Genomic DNA, 17,050 nt, shown 5'->3' with positions numbered 1-17,050 from the left:
TGTCCCTCTCCGAGTCATGAGGCAGGCGGGGAGAAAGCAAGTCTTACCAAAGGTCGAAAAGATGAGTCATTTCATGGCTGATTTCCAAGACGACGATAGTCCATACAAATGTCAAGCTCAACACATGTGGAACAGCAAGATCATCCTGGAAAAGGATTCCATAGAGCCTAACATATATCATGTCGGTTACACCCCATACTATCCAGGTTGGCTAGAAGAGGATCATGCTGGTCACAGGGTCGTCGACGAGGGGGCTGAAATACAGGTTAAATACAACCAGTTGCGCAAGAGGATCAGGGAGTGCGAGAGTGAACATCAGGAAATTCAAGAAGCAAATCAAAAGTTGATCTAGGAATGGAAGGATATGGCTGTCAGCGCCAACAAGCGTCTAGGGCATTTGGAGCGAGGGTTGGTAGAGCTGGAAGGGAAATTCATCCGGAGGATCGAGAATTGCCAAAACACTGAGGGAAATGAAGGAGGACATTTGGCTAGGGCTTATCTACTGCTGGGGCTGCGTGAGCTGGTGAAGCTGTTCGATGGAGCTAAAGATGCCGAATCTGGGGAAGGTCCTTCTGGGGCCGAATAGTTAGGAGTCTCTTTTCCTTTTTGCTTTAAAATGTAATAAGGCCAATGGCCATTAGTGACATTTTTACTTTATGCAATCTTAGTGTCGTTTTGGGATTCGTCTTATTTTTATCAATAAAATGAGACATTTGGCATTATAAGTTCTCCAAAGTAACTTGTCGCTAGGCCGACCTTGGGCACAACGAGGCACCCAATTTAGGACACGATTCATATTCTTATACTACGTGTTTAAATATTGCAATATTTTTCTCGGAATCCATACTAACTTGTTACCTTTTGTTTTTTCTTTTATTTTTATTCCCCTCCCCAAAAGGTTAGTTCGTGCACTCTGGCATCATCATCCTACTCCATAAGATCTAAGGGCCCTCCACCTCCTCCTCCTCCAAGTCCTATCAAAAACAAGAACAAAGCAAAAATGGAAGACTTGAGCAACATCAGAAAGGAGAACTCAGTTGAAAGGGTAGAGGTTCCTCAGGGTATTCAGGTGTCCAAAGAAAGTGCTGCCCAGCTCGAACAGAAGCTACTGAAATTTCAAGAAGAACTAGACCAAGTCCGGAACTTGGCGAGCTTGTCATTCTCCCTCACTACTCCAGACGTCAACTTTCCCAATGCTCAACACCCCATACCTCCACAGAACATCCCGAAGCCGCAGAAACAACCCGCATCAAAATTGCAACACATGTCACAACAACACCCCACTCCTCATCCCTGAACCACCAAATGATCATCCTCACCACACTCCTATCTATGTGGAAACCCTACCATAATACACTCAGCCCATTACAAACACACCGGAGTCTGACGACAAAGACTCCCTCATCAAGAACCTAGCCGCCGAGCTCAAGAAATTGACTAGCCGAGTCCAGGGTGTTGAAGGAAACAAAGGTATTGAAGGGCTGAATTATGAGGATCTTTGCATTCAGCCAGACGTCGAACTTCCCGAGGGGTACAAACCTCCCAAGTTCGAAATGTTTGATGGCACAGGAGATCCCAGGGTCCATTTGAGGACATACTGTGATAAGCTGGTCGGAGTCGGAAGAGATGAAAAGATTCGCATGAAGCTCTTTATGAGAAGTTTGAAAGGTGATGCGCTATCTTGGTACATTATCCAAGACCCCAAGAAGTGGACAAGCTGGGTAGGAATGGCGTCCGATTTCATGGACAGGTTCAGATTCAATACAGAAAATGCACCAGATATCTTCTACATCTAGAATCTGAAAAAGAAAACTTCTGAGACATTTCGCGAGTATGCTACTCGATGGAGATCCGAGGCTGCTAAGGTCAGGCCGGCCTTAGAAGAAGAACAGATGAACAGATTTTTTGTCCGAGCTCAGGATCCACAGTATTATGAGAGGCTAATGCTGATAGAGGGCCAGAAATTCTCCGACATCATCAAGCTAGGAGAAAGGATTGAGGAAGGTATTAAAAGTGGTATGGTCACTAATTTGGAGGCATTGCAGGCTACCAACAAGGCTCTACAGTCTGGTGGCACGGCCAAGAAAAAGGACGAGAGTGCCGTGATGGTTGCACAGAGAACCAAGTCCCCAGTAAAATACCAAGCCTACCGGGTACCCCCTCTCACATACCAACCTATCCCCAATTACCAAGCACCTCCGCCCTCTCACCAAATTCCATAACCTGCTTACCAATCATCTCCCTCCCCCACATATCAACCTACCTCACCAAGATATTCCCAACCCGCACCCGTCTACCAAGCCTATAATGCTCAGCCTTCTCACTACCAATCACCTCCTGCCCGCCAAAACTTCCCCAGGCCACGCCCTAATTTCGACCGTAGACCACCCAAGCAATACACCGCCATCGCCGAGCCAATCGACCAGCTATATGAAAGACTCAAAGCAGCCGGTTACGTCACCCCAATCCCCGCCATAACTCCAGAAAATCCTTTCCAATGGGTCAATCCAAACAAAACCTGTGCATACCATTCTGGCATGAAAGGGCATACCATTGATGAGTGCCGATCTTTGAAAGACAAATTCCAAGCTCTAATTGACAAAAAAATCATCGTGGTGAAGGAGCCTGCTCCTAATGTTCGCAACAATCCCTTGCCTGATCATAAGGGTGGAGGCGTGCATATGATCGAGGTAGAAGATGATTGGGTCCCCAAAGGGTCAATTGGATTGATTGTCGAAGGTGACGAGCCCAAGAAACCAACAGTCACACTGAATCCAATCGTAGTCCAGACCCAGCCCTCTAGGGATGCTGAAGTAAACATGTCCGTGCCTCTCGAGTTTGAAATGCCGTCATCCACAAAGACCGCAGAGCCAATTGAGGTGGAGTTTGGGTCTCCGAAAGTACCATTTGAAGTTGCTGTATTACCCCTAAAAACAAGGGTGCCCATTCCTGTAGCAATGTCAGCCATAACGCCATTCCATACACAGGCCATTCCTTGGGATTACACCGCCGAGGCAAGAAGGAAGGGGAAAACTAGGTCTGGAGAAGCAATTGCAGCACAGGGTATGACCAGAACCGGCAGAATTTATACTCCGGAGCACTTAGTNAAAAATAGGGATTCATGGGTGTTTGTTAAGGAAGGTTCTAGAAAATCACCAGCTGTCCAAAATTATTGTTAAAAGATGCTAAAAAATTGGACAGGTGTCCATTTTTCTGTTTTGAAAGATGCCATTTCCCTGAATTTAAGAGAGGGCTGGCAGATTCTTTTAAAACCTTATCTCATTCCCTTAAGTCACGAGATATTCTATAAAAAAGGGGGGCTCTAGACACAGATTTTGACACGAAAAAGCTCTAAAATTTAGAATTCCTCTTTTTATTTTCCCTGACTGATCTTTACACTTATTTCTGGAAAAACCTTTGTCCTTCATTTTTATTTTTTTAGATAAGAAAATTTTTGAAAACCAACTCTGGGATTTCAGAAACAAAAAAAGGAACTGAAGGCTTCCTAGTTTGTTTCATTATCTCATAGCTGTTTTCCAAGTTCTGAGTTTAAATCTGGTTTAGCTACCCTCTCTGTTTGTTTGTTGTTGTTTCTGTCGAGCTGACCCCAATTCTAGTTATGCTTCTCAAATTCAGAGGCTTATTTTCTTGTTTGTCCCTGCTGTTTGTTCAGGTATCGATTTTAGCTTCGAAAAATGTAATGACTGTTAAGTGTTGTAATATTATGAAATTTCTATTATCATCTGAATATTTGTGGTATGGATGAATGCTTCTTGCAACAGTTAATCATTCATTTGTATCGATAACTGCTTTTCAATGATGATTTAGCGAGTCTGAGTGAATCTGCAATGCTCTATCTTTCTTTCAATTTGTAAAACTAGCTTGTTTCTATAGTTGTTCATGCTATTCATGAGTAAATTTGTTACTTGTTATGCAGTTTAAAATGTAGTTATTTTCCTCAGTTTAGATCGAGTGTTTGTAGTCAAAACGAAGCCAGAAGAGGTGTCCATCTCATGATTTCATGTATAGATTGGCATGCACTTGAAATTTGCAAAATCTGAGGAAGAAAAAAGGGCCGGACTCAACTGCATAATGTTTTAATTCACTTAGTGTAGTGTTTGTTGTAGAATCCGAATGCTTTTTCTTGTGTAAGTTTAAGGATTTGCATGTAGTAAGTTGAAAATGAGCTGTAGTGATTTAAGCCGTCAATTATGGGAATCAATCAGTAAGTTACTAGCTGTTATTGTTGGTGTCTTTCTGTTGTAGCGAATTAATAATGTATTCTCCATGCTTTGGTTTAAGTTTTGAATTGTGTTCCGTTCATTTGTGATGAATGAAATTATGTGGCAAAAATGGGCTCCTGTATCACTAGGCCTTGGTTTCCTAAAGTCTGTTGGGCCTAAATGGTTGGCCCAGCAAAGTGTTTAAACGAGACTGAAGTCCTAAAAACTTGGACTCCCGACTAGTTTTAAAGGCCATTATGTGGTCTGATTCTCAAAAGGCTCAAACGCTGCCTTACATTTTAATTTAAACCCAGTCGTTTGCATATGACCTATTGGAGGTCAAGTTTGGTGTTTTAATCACCCATATCAATCATTATTAACTTTCAACCAACACTAAGCATTGTACTAGAACTGGATCAAATTGATAACGTGCAAATTACTTGTTTAAATCGGAATTCTTTCAATTAAGTCCATCAATATTCATGTACTTCGAAAGCATCTTCGCCAATTGTTCAAAACTTCATGAAACCCACGAATTTTGTACGTATGAGTTACTATAAATGATTCCCGCAGCACTAGGGCTTTTACATTTAGTCTTAAATGTAGGTAAACAGTTTGTAAAATGCGAATATAGCTTTAAACTCACTCTTGGTCAAAACAAATCATCGTGATTTTGTACACGTTCGCGTGACATGAGTACGATTTAAATATTCGTAGAAAATGCTTTAGGCGTGACTTAATCTATCATCGTGATTGTGTACACGTTCGCGTGGTATAATTACGATTTTCAAAATTAAATCGAGGTATGCGTTTGCGCAACTTCGACCAAACAATCTTAAATTAATAAGCGTGACTAATTGTGTACACGTTCGCGTGACATGATTTTAGCGCCCCAAATAAAGCGGATTTACGCACATGTAGTCCGTTTTCAAATATTAAATCCATAAACGCCACAATTAAAAGCGGTAAAAGGTAACATACACATAGGTTTTAAAATACGTAATCAAGCCAGGTATGATTAAAGTGACCATGCTAAAACCACGGAACCCGGAATGCCTAACACGTTCTCCCGGGTTAACAGAATTCCTTACCCGGTCGTCTGGATTTCGCTGACTTTTAAACAGAGTCAAATTTCCTCGATCTGGGATTTAAAATAAATTGGTGACTTGGGATACCATAAAGTGGCGACTCTGAAATTAAATAAATAATCACATTTCGAATAATGTCACATTAATTGGAAAATCTCCCTATCCCAAAAAGGAGGAGTGACAGCCATTACAAGTCAAATTTAACTACGGACTTCCAAATAATTATCCGGACACACTCCTGAGTCAAAAATTACCATACGGAGGTAGTTTTTACATAATTCATCATCCAGTCAATTATTTCAACTTAAGCTTTAAATCTTGGAATTAAGTGTTCCAATTCATTCTGAAACCTCCCCGACAAGTCACATAATTACAACTGAGCATAAAATATTCAATAAATGGGGGAGCGGGGCTGTAATACTTAAAACGACCGGCCCGATCGTTACATTCTCCCCCTCTTAAACAAACGTTCGTCCTCGAACGAGTTTAGAATCATACCTGAAGTCTCAAATAGGTGTGGATATCTGCTCTGCATCTCCCGCTCAGTCTCCCAAGTAGCTTCTCCGACTGGCTGTCCTCTTCACTGTACTATCACTGAAGCTATGTTCTTTGACCTCAACTTTCGAACCTGCCGGTCCAAAATGGCCATCGGCTCCACATCATAAGTCAAATTACCATCCAACTGAACCGTACTGAAATCCAAAACATGAGACGGATCTCTGACATACTTTTGGAGCATGGATATATGAAATGCTAGATAAACACTCGATAGACTAGGAGGCAATGCAAGTTCATAAGCCACCTCCCCATTCCTCTTAAGTACTTCAAAAGGACCAATATATCGAGGACTCAACTTACCCTTCTTACCGAACCTCATAACACCCTTCATTGGCGAAATTCGGAATAGTACCTTCTCTCCTACCATGTAAGCAACATTGCGAATCCTCCGGTCAGCATAACTCTTCTATCTAGACTGCGCCGTGCGAAGTCGATCCTGAATCAATTCAACCTTTTCCAAAGCATCTTGAACTAAATCAGTACCCAATAGCCTAGCCTCACCCGGCTCAAACCAACCCACCGAGACCGACATCTTCTCCCATACAAAGCCTCATACGGAGCCATCTGAATGCTCGATTGGTAACTATTGTTGTAGACAAACTCCGCAAGCAACACAAACTGATCCCAAGAACCCCCCGAAATATATAACACAAGCGCATAACATATCTTCCAATATCTGAATAGTGCGCTCGGACTGTCCGTCTGTCTGAGGGTCAAATGTCATACTCAACTGAACCTGTTCCTAAATATCGCTGTACCGCTCTCCAAAATGGTGATGTGAAATGCGTGCCCTGATCTGAAATGATGGACACTGGCACACTGTGAAGGCGAACAATCTCGTGTATATAAATTTCAGCTAACCGCTCCGAAGAATAAGTAGTACCAACTGGTATAGAATGCGTGGACTTAGTCAACCGATCCACAATCACCCAAATAGAATCAAACTTCCTTGAAGTCCGTAGGAACGCAACTACGAAGTCCATGGTGATACGCTCCCACTTCCACTTTGGAATTTCAAGTCTCTGAAGCAGTTCGCCTGGTCTCTTATGCTCGTACTTCACCTGCTGACAATTTAAACACCGAGCTACAAACCCCACTATACCTATCTTCATCTTTCTCCACCAATAATGCTGCCTCAAATCCTGGTACATCTTTGCGGCACCCCGATGAATGGAATACCGCAAATTGTGGGCCTCTGCAAGAATCAACTCACGCAGTCTATCTACATTTGGCACACAAATCTGACCCTGCATCCTCAACACCCATCATCTCCAATAGTAACATCTTTGGCATCACTGTGCCGAACTGTGTCCTTAAGGACAAGCAAATGGGGATCATCATACCGGCGCTCTCTGAAGCGGTCATATAAGGAAGACCGAGAAACTACACAAGCTAGATACCGACTGGGCTCCGAAACATCTAATCTCATGAACTTGTTGGCTAAGTCCTGAACATGTGATACAAGTGGTCTCTCACCAACAGGAATAAATGCAAGGCTACCCATACTCACCGCCTTTTTACTCAAGGCATCTGCCACCACGTTGGCCTTCCTAGGATGATAAGAAATGGTAATATCATAGTCCTTTAGTAACTCCAACCATCTACGATGTCTCAAATTTAGATCCTTTTGTCTAAATAAGTGTTGTAGACTCCGGTGATCTTTAAATACCTCACAAGACACACCGTAGAGATAGTGCCTCCAGTTCTTTAATGCATGAACAATAGCTGCCAACTCTAAATCATGAATAGGGTAGTTCTTCTGATGTGGCTTCAACTAAAGCGAAGCATAAGCAATCACTCTACCCTCCTGCATTAATACACACCCAATACCAATTCTAGAAGCATCACAATATACAGTATAAGAACCCGACATTGAAGGCAAAATTAGAACTGGAGCTGTGGTCAAAGCAGTCTTGAGCTTCTGAAAGCTCTCTTCACACTCATTCGACCACCTGAATGGAGCACTCTTGTGGGTCAATTTAGTCAGAGGCGCTGCAATAGACGAGAAGCCCTCCACAAAGCGACGATAATACTCGGCCAAGCCGAGAATACTCTGAATCTCAGTAGCTGAAGATGGCCTGGGCCAACTCTGAACTGCCTCAATCTTCTTCAGATCCACCTTAATTCCCTCACTATAAACTATGTGTCCCAAGAATGCCACCGAACTAAGCCAGAACTCACACTTAGAGAATTTGGCATAAAGTTTCTCCTCCCTCAGCCTTTGTAGTACAATACTCAAATGTTGTTCATGTTCCTTCTGGCTACGTGAATAGACCAAGATATCATTAATAAATACTACGATAAATGAATACGGCTGGAACGCTGTTTATCAAGTGCATGAATGTTGATGGGGCGTTGGTCAGCCCGAAAGACATCACAAGAAATTTATAGTGACCATAGCGGGTCCTGAATGTTGTCTTTAGAATATTCGAATCCCGAATTTTCAACTGGTGATACCCAGACCTCAAATCAATTTTGGAGAATACCCTCTCTCCCTGAAGCTAGTCAAATAAATCATCAATACGTGGTAAAGGATACTTGTTCTTGATTGTAACTTTGTTCAACTGCCTGTAGTCGATACACATCCGCATAATAGCATCTTTCTTTTTCAAAAATAGAATTGGTGCACCCTACAGTGACACACTAGGCCTAATAAACTCCTTGTCAAGAAGTTCCTAAAGTTGCTCTCTAAGTTCTTTCAATTCAGCTGGTGCCATACGATACAGAGGAATAGAAATGGGCTGAGTGCCCGGCGCCAAGTCAATATCCCTATCGGGTGGCATACCCGGCAGGTCTGCAGGAAATACATCCGGAAAGTCTCGCACTAACGGTACAGAATCAATAGTGGGGGTGTCTGCATCAACATCTCTCACAAAGGCCAAATACGATAAACACCCCTTCCCAACCATCCGTTGGGCCTTCAAATAAAAAATTACCCTGCTGGAAACATAATTTAGAGAACCTCTCCACTCGATCCTCGGAGCCCCAGTAACATCACAATTTTAGCGTAACAATCCAGAATAGCATGACATGGAGACAACTAATCCATACCCAAGATTGCATCAAAATCAACCATACTAAGCAATATGAGATCAACTCTAGTCTCCAATTCCCCAATAGTCGCTACACACGACCGATACACGCAGTCCACGATAATAGTACGCCCACTAGTGTAGATACATGAACAGGTGAAACTAAGGACTCGTGGGAAATATCCAGACAACGAGCAATACAAATATGTGGAACCAGGGTCAAATAATATAGAAGCATCCCTATTGCATACTGAGACAATACATGTGATAACTGTGTCTGAAGCAACAGCATCTGGCCTGGCAGGAATAACATAGAATCGAACCTGACCGCCACCTGATCGACCTCCCCATCCAGGGCGACCTCTAGCTTCCTGTGCCCTACCCCGTGCTGGCTGGGCAGATGATGAAATAACTGGTGCGGGAGCCATAGCCTGACTCCTCTGCTGAACTGGAGCTCCCGAAAGGTGGGGAAAATGTCTCTTTATGTGACCCGAATATCCACACTTAAAACAACCCTTCTCGAACAATGGAGGCAAGTATTGAGGCGGACCTCGAGAACCAGAAGAACCTAGTACAAATTAACCCTGAACTACTGGTGCACGAGATGAACTCTGAGCTGGAAGTGCATTGAGAGAAGACTGACTCGGTCGAGCACTGTATGTACCATGGCTAGCTAATGCACCACGATAAATTGGATAAGCCATCTGAGCGGGCCTATAAGGACGACCCCAGCTGTGATAGGGCTCTGAAGGAACACCGCTGGAATTACCCGGACCACGAGGCCTCTTGGCCTCCCTCTCCTCACGCTCCTGAATACGGACCATCTCTAGCCTCCGAGCACTATAAACTACCTCGTCAAACCTGACACCTGCTACATTTCCTAGTCATAACAAAGCAAAACTGTGGGTTGAGGCCGTTAATGAACCTCCTAATGCTCTCCCTCTCAGTAGGAACCAACCAAACTACATGATGAGCCAATTTTGAAAACCTCATCTCATATTGGGTCACAGATATGTCTCCCTAACGTAGTTGCTCGAACTGTCTATGCAGCTCCTCCTTATGGGTCTGTGACAGATACTTCTCCAAGAATAATACGGAGAACTCATGCCATGAAGGTGGTGCTGAACCAACTGGTCTGCTCCTCTCACAAGTCTCCCACCATCTGAAGGCTGCCTCGGTCAGCTGGAAAGTAGTAAATGAGACCCCACTAGTCTCCAGAATACCAGCTATGTGAAGAATCTGCTGGCATCTGTCGAAGAAATCCTGAGCATCCTGACTCAGTTCCACTGAATGATGGAGGATGGAGTCCCCTAAATCTCTCTAATCTATTCTGCTCCTCGTCATTCATAATAGGACCCACCTGGGCCTAAGCACCTACAACCGGCTGGACTGGTAGTACCCCCGGTATCTAAAGCCCCTGCACCACCTACTCTGGAGTACGGGCGACGGGAGTATGAGTGACTCCCCTGGCCTGAGAAGTGGATGGTGTGGCCTGAGCCGAAACCACCCGAGCTAGGCTAGTGCAAACTATCAATATCTAGGCCAAAGCCTCCTAAAGGCCTGGAATCACAATAGGCATAGCTGGTGCCTGAGTTGGTCCCACCAACTCAACTATATCAGGAATCCGCTCCTGAGCTGGAGCAACTAGTGGGTCTACATGTGCTACTCTAGCTGCTGTACTAGTTGCACCTCGGCCTCTACCTGTCACGACCCAAAATCCACTAGTCGCGATGGCACCTAACCAACCCGCTAGGTAAGCCAACTAATAACTATCCAATTCCAATAATATTTAATAAGACAATCAAACAAAAGAAATTATCTGAATTTTATACATTTCCTAAGGACTGGTTGTACAAATCATGAACTTCTAAGAATAGAGTTTACAAGGCTGGTATGAAGTAAATACATCATATGTTTAAAAAGTACATAAAGAGAGTTTTATGAATCTAAGGTTACCATGAACAAGAGGAAGCTACAACAGTAACATAGGTACATCTTCAAATCCAGCTCCCGTCGAACATAGCAACATCAGCAGCCAACATCTGTACGCAAGGTGTAGAAGTGTAGTATGAGTATAACCGACCCCATGTACTCAATAAGTAACAAACCTAACCTTAGATTGAAAGTTGTGACGAGCTGGAACAAAGGTCGGGTCTAACAGCAATAGTCAACAACAGTTCATAACAACGTAAAGCATATAAATGAAGTAACTTAGAGGTAAAATGCTCAGCTTTTTCATAGTTTTTCAAAATAAAAATAGTTCTTCATTTCAAGTATGTCAGTGGAAACCCAAATTCTTTATCGAAATCGTCGCAAATATGAATAAGTTTGAAAACTATGAATACTTCCCAAAAATCCATCTTTATGCCTGTATGTCATGTGTGCATGTCAATGCCATGTATCTCAGAGATGATCTCATGTACTCACACTCTCAGAGTACTCAATCTCACTGTCTCACACATCCTGCTCATCATGCCCAATCACTCAGTACTGTATATGTCACAATCCGACCCAGGGAAGATCCATCCCGAAATATATACATCAACTGACCAACGGTCGCTTAGTACCGAGTAGGGACAATCCAGCCCGTGGAGAAGATCCATCTCTAGGTATATAATGCTTCGGACAAGATCCATGTCCAAGGAAGATCTATCCCTCAATATAATCAACTGTGCTCATTGGAGGTGTTTACAGACTCCGGAGGGGCTCCTACAGTCCAATTGCTATCATAAGCCAGATCCAGGCATAAATCAATATAACATGTTGTGGCGTGCAGCCCGATCCCATAACTGTCACTCATGATCAGGCTCTAAACCTCACTCAGTCATCAATCTCTCCAGTCTCACTCACGGGCTCACAATGTCATGAAACTAGCCCGACAACAATGATATGATGTATCAATAAATAATAACTGAGACTAAGATATGATATGAATGCATGAATATGACCGAGTACAAAATATCAGTAAAATCAGTGAGATGACAGCAAAAAACGACCACTATGGGTCCCAACAGGATAAGCATGTAGCCTAGACATGGTTTCTAACATGTATCACAGCTCAATAGCTCAAGTACGTAGAGATTTCATGGTTATAGATAAGATCGGGTAACAACACAGTACCACAGAAACAACGGAGTCACTATTCACACGGTGCACGCCCACACACCCATCACCTAGCATGTGCGTCACCTCATCATCAATCACATAGCACCTAATTTGGGGTTTCATGCCCTCAGCACTAAGTTTAGAAGAGTTACTTACCTCGAACAAGCCAATTCCAATACCGAGCAAATAGCGACCTCTGAACAGCTCAAGACTAGGCAAAAACAACTTAAATACATCAAATAAAGCCCAAGGAAATAATTCCAAATGATACAGATCGAATCCTTAATCAAAACCCAAAACCGGCCAAAAATAACACCCGGGCCCGCGCCTCGGAACCCGACAAAACTCACAAAATCCGACAACCCATTTAATTACGAGTCCAACCGTACTGGTTTCACTCAAATTCGACTCCAAATCGGTGTTCAAAACTCAAAAATTCATATTATGAAACTTTACGCCAAAACCCCCCAATTTCCTCTTTAAAATTCATCAACCAAACGCTAAAATCGAAGATAGGTTCATGAAATATAACCAAGACCGAGTAGAGAACACTTACCCTAATTCATATGGTGAAAATTGCTTTAAGAATCACCTCAATCCGAGCTCCATAGCTCCAAAAATGTAAAAATGGCCAAAACCCTCGAAATAGAGTACTTTATACTTCTGCCCAGACATTCTCTTTCGCGAACGCGGCAATACTATCGCGTTCGCGATGAACAAAATAATCTGCCACCATAATACACTTCGTGTTCGCGGTAGAAACCTCGCGAATGCGACTCACAGCTGGCTCAGACCTTCGCAAACGCGGCTCCAACTACGCGAACGAGATGTAGAAAGGCCTCCAGGTCCAGCTCCCAGCTCAACCCTACGCGAACGCGAAGAAGACTTGACCCAACTCTACGCGAACGCGAAAAAATATTCGTGAACAAGATGTAGGAAATGCTATTGTCATCAAAATACACTACGCGTTCGCGGCACATGTCACGCAAATGCGATGAAGGACTAAGACACCAGAACACAGCAGTGGAAACATGAAGGAAAATGATCCGAAATCAATCCGAAACATTCCTGAGCCCCTCGGGACCCCGTCCAAACATACCAACAAGTCCCATAACATAACACGGACCTACTCGAGGCCTCAAAACACACATAACAACATCGAAATGATAAATCACACCTCAATTTGAAATCAATGAACTTTGAAACTTCAAACATCCGCAACCGATGCCGAAACCTATCAAATCACGTCCGATTGACCCCAAATTTTGCACACAAGTCACATTTGACATTACGAGCATGTTCCAACTTTCGAAATCAGAATCCGGCCCTGATATCAAAAAGTCCACTCCCGCTCAAACTTTCTAAAATTCTAACTTTTGCCATTTCAAGCCTAATTCTATTACGGACCTCCAAATCACAATCCGGACGAGATCCTAAGTCCAAAATCACCCAAAGGAGCTAACAGAACCATCAAAAATCCAATCCGAGGTCAACTACTAAAAATTCAAACTTGGTCAACCCTTTCAAATTTAAAGCTTCTAGCTGAGAATCATTCTTCCAAATCAATTCCGAATAACCTGAAAACCAAAACCGACGATTCACATAAGTCATAATACATAATACGGAGCTGCTCATGCCCGTAAACTACCGAGAAAAGTGTAAATGCTCAAAACAATCGGTCGGGTCGTTACACTACTGCGGCCCCGGCCTCTACCATGACCCTGACCTCTCGTGGCCCTAACTGGTGGTACTAGTGGCTGACCGTTTGATCTGGTAATACGTGTCCTCACCATCTATGAGAGAATAAAATAACAGAATTTTAGTTTCCGAAATCAACAAATTCGCACGACAAGAATACAAGAAAGTGAAATTTTCCTAAGGATTCGGCAGCCTCTCAAAGATAAGTACAGATATCTCCTTACCGATCCGCCAGACTCTACTAAACCTGTTTATGACTCGTGAGACCTATGTAACTTAGGCTCTAATACCAACTTGTCAAGACCCAAAATTCGCATGTCGTGATGACGCCTATCTCAATGCTAGGCAAGCCAATAACCTCAATAAATCACAATAAACTTTTAAGTTTGAAAAACATAATATTTAGATCAATAGGAAATCCCACAAATACTGATACAAATACACTCCCAAAGCCCGGTGTCACTAGGTACATGAGCATCTAAATAAAAACACAATCTGACTGATAAAACACTGTCTAGAAATATAGAACATTGCAAATAACTGAAAGGAAAGAGAGTCAAGGATTGTGGATGGCAGGCAGCTACCTCGATAGTCTCCAACAGATGAATCTCCGAAATCTAGCAACCACTGTATCTAGAAGCACCTGGATCTGCACACGAAGTGCAGAGTGTAGTATGAGTACAACCGACCTAATGTACTTAATAAGTAACAAGACTAACTTTTGGGCTGAAAGTAGTGACGAGCTCAACAGGTACAGTCCAATATAGAAATAATAGTACACAAATGTAGGCATAATTTCAAATTCAACAGATAAAACCAACACGATTAAAAATGGATCAAATCTGAATGATATGAGGAATGTGACATCTCTATATCTACATGCCAATGCACATGTTGTATGTGGTGCACTACAATGGAAGCCTCACGTACTCGCACTCTCGGAATACTCAATCACTCAGTACTGTATATTGCCAATCCACCTCAGGGAAGATCCATCCCAAACATATATAGCAACTGACAGTCAGTCAGTCAGTACTGTATAAGGCCAATCCAGGCCAGGAAACTCCATCCCAAATATAAATAAATAAGGAAACTCCATCCAAAATATAAATAAATAAGGCAACTCCATGCCTAGGGAACTCCATCCCAAATATAAATAAATAAGGCAACTCTATGCCTAGGGAACTCCATCCCAAATATAAAAGAAACTGCACTTACTGTGGGGGGGTGCAGACTCCGGAGGGGCTCCTTCAGCCCAAGCGCTATAGTAAGCCAGAAAAAAATATAAAAACTATGATGCGGAGTGCTGCCCGATCCTATAAATATCACTCAACATCTCCAGTCTCTCGGGCTCACAATGACATGAAACTCAACCCGACATTACGATATGATGTATCAATAAATGACAACAGAGACTGAGATATGATATGCAAATGATGGATGTGACTGAGTACAAATTATAATTTAAACAAATAGTTCAATAGCAATATGACCTCTGTGGGTCCCAAGTATATCGGCACGTAGCCTAAACATGATCTTGATTCTTTGATTATGCAACTCTATGAAATCAATTAAGTCATAATATCTATGGAGCACGCCCACACGCCCGTCACCTAGCATGTGCGTCACCTCCAGAGAAATCATATAACACGTACTTTAGGGATTTATCCCCTCAGAACCAAGTTTAGGAATGTTACTTACTTCAAACCGTGCAATTCTTTATGCCAATAAGCCTTTTCCTAGCGATTCAGCCTCCGAACTCCTCGAATCTAGTCACAGATAATTCGATACAATCAACACAAATTATAGGAATCAATTCCATATGAAATACTAAATTTTCCACTTAAAATCCGAAATTCAACTCAAAACTCAACAGTGGAGCCCATATCTCGGAACCCGACAAAAGTTACAAAATATGAACCCACATTCAACCACGAGTCCAACCATACTAATTTTACCAAATTCTGACACTAACTCGACCTCCAAATCCTCAAATCTTATTTTCAAATCCCTAGGCCCAAATTCTCGAATTACACCTCAAAAACACATAATCTAGTCGGAATATTCGATGATAATTCAATATTATTGACTAAAAATGATCACAAGTGACTAACCTCAAGAATTCCCATAAATTTCCTCTGAAAAATTGCCCCAATCCCTGTGTTGAAGTCCAAAAATGGCTGTCACGACCCGGATTTTCCACCCTCGGGAGTCGTGATGGCGCCTACTAGTGAAAGCTAGGCAAGCCAATCAACTGAATTATTTGCCTTATTTTCATTTTTAAATCCGTTAGCAGTTATAAACCAATAGTTAATAATCGACAAAATCTAACAAGCGGAAGACTTAATTTCAAGTTTAATAATACTGCTAATACCATTCCATAACAATACTACCAAAGATTGGTGTTACAACTTCACAGACTGTCTAAGATTACTACAAATAAAGGTTTGAAAGAAATAATACAACACTGTCTCTGAAAATACAAGAAAGAAACAGGAATAATAGCTAGAAGGAGACGCCAAGGCCTGCGGACGCCTGCAGGACTACCTCGGGTCGCCTGATGGACCAGAAGCAGCAACCTCACTGCGGTACGAAATCTACAACACTGGGATCTGCACAAAAGAGAGAAGAGTGTAGTATCAGCACAACCGACCCCATGTGCTGGTAAGTGCCTGGCCTAACCTCGGCGAACTAGTGACGAGGCTAGGACCAGACTACCAAAATATACCTGTGCAGTTAAATCATATACAACGGAACAATACAAGCAGAAATGTACAGCTAAGGATGGGAGGGGGAAACATGCTGTGGGGACATCGAATAATAACAGAAGAACAACGATTAAATATAAATATCACCACAGTTCAATTGAAGATAGGAAGGGGGATCATGCTGCGGGGTACAACAAGTATCAACAGAAATCCAACAATTAAGTGTAGAGAAACCATAACTCAGTTATCAATAAAAATCAGGAAATCAAGACAAGTGCATGGCATCACCATTCGTGCTTTAACACTCTCTCACCAAAACAATGCACGGCATCACCCTTCGTGCTTTAACACTCTCTCACCAAAACAATGCACGGCATCACCCTTCGTGCTTTACACTCTTCCTCACCCAAGCAACAATCACAAACAATAAGGGCAAGGGAATAAATGAAATTACAGTAATATCACAATAAAATCCCGGCAACACAAATAACATCACAAATAAATCAAGTAACAACAGGAAATCAGTAAGTAAGCGTAAAGAACACCATAACTCAATTACCAGTAGAATCAGGAAAATCAAGGACAAGTGCACGGCATCACCCTTCGTGCTTTTACTCTCGTCCTCACCATGAAAATCT

The sequence above is a fragment of the Nicotiana attenuata genome, unplaced genomic scaffold, assembly GCF_001879085.1.
Source record: "Nicotiana attenuata strain UT unplaced genomic scaffold, NIATTr2, whole genome shotgun sequence".
Lineage (NCBI taxonomy): Eukaryota > Viridiplantae > Streptophyta > Magnoliopsida > Solanales > Solanaceae > Nicotiana > Nicotiana attenuata.
This window is presented reverse-complemented; position numbering follows the sequence as displayed.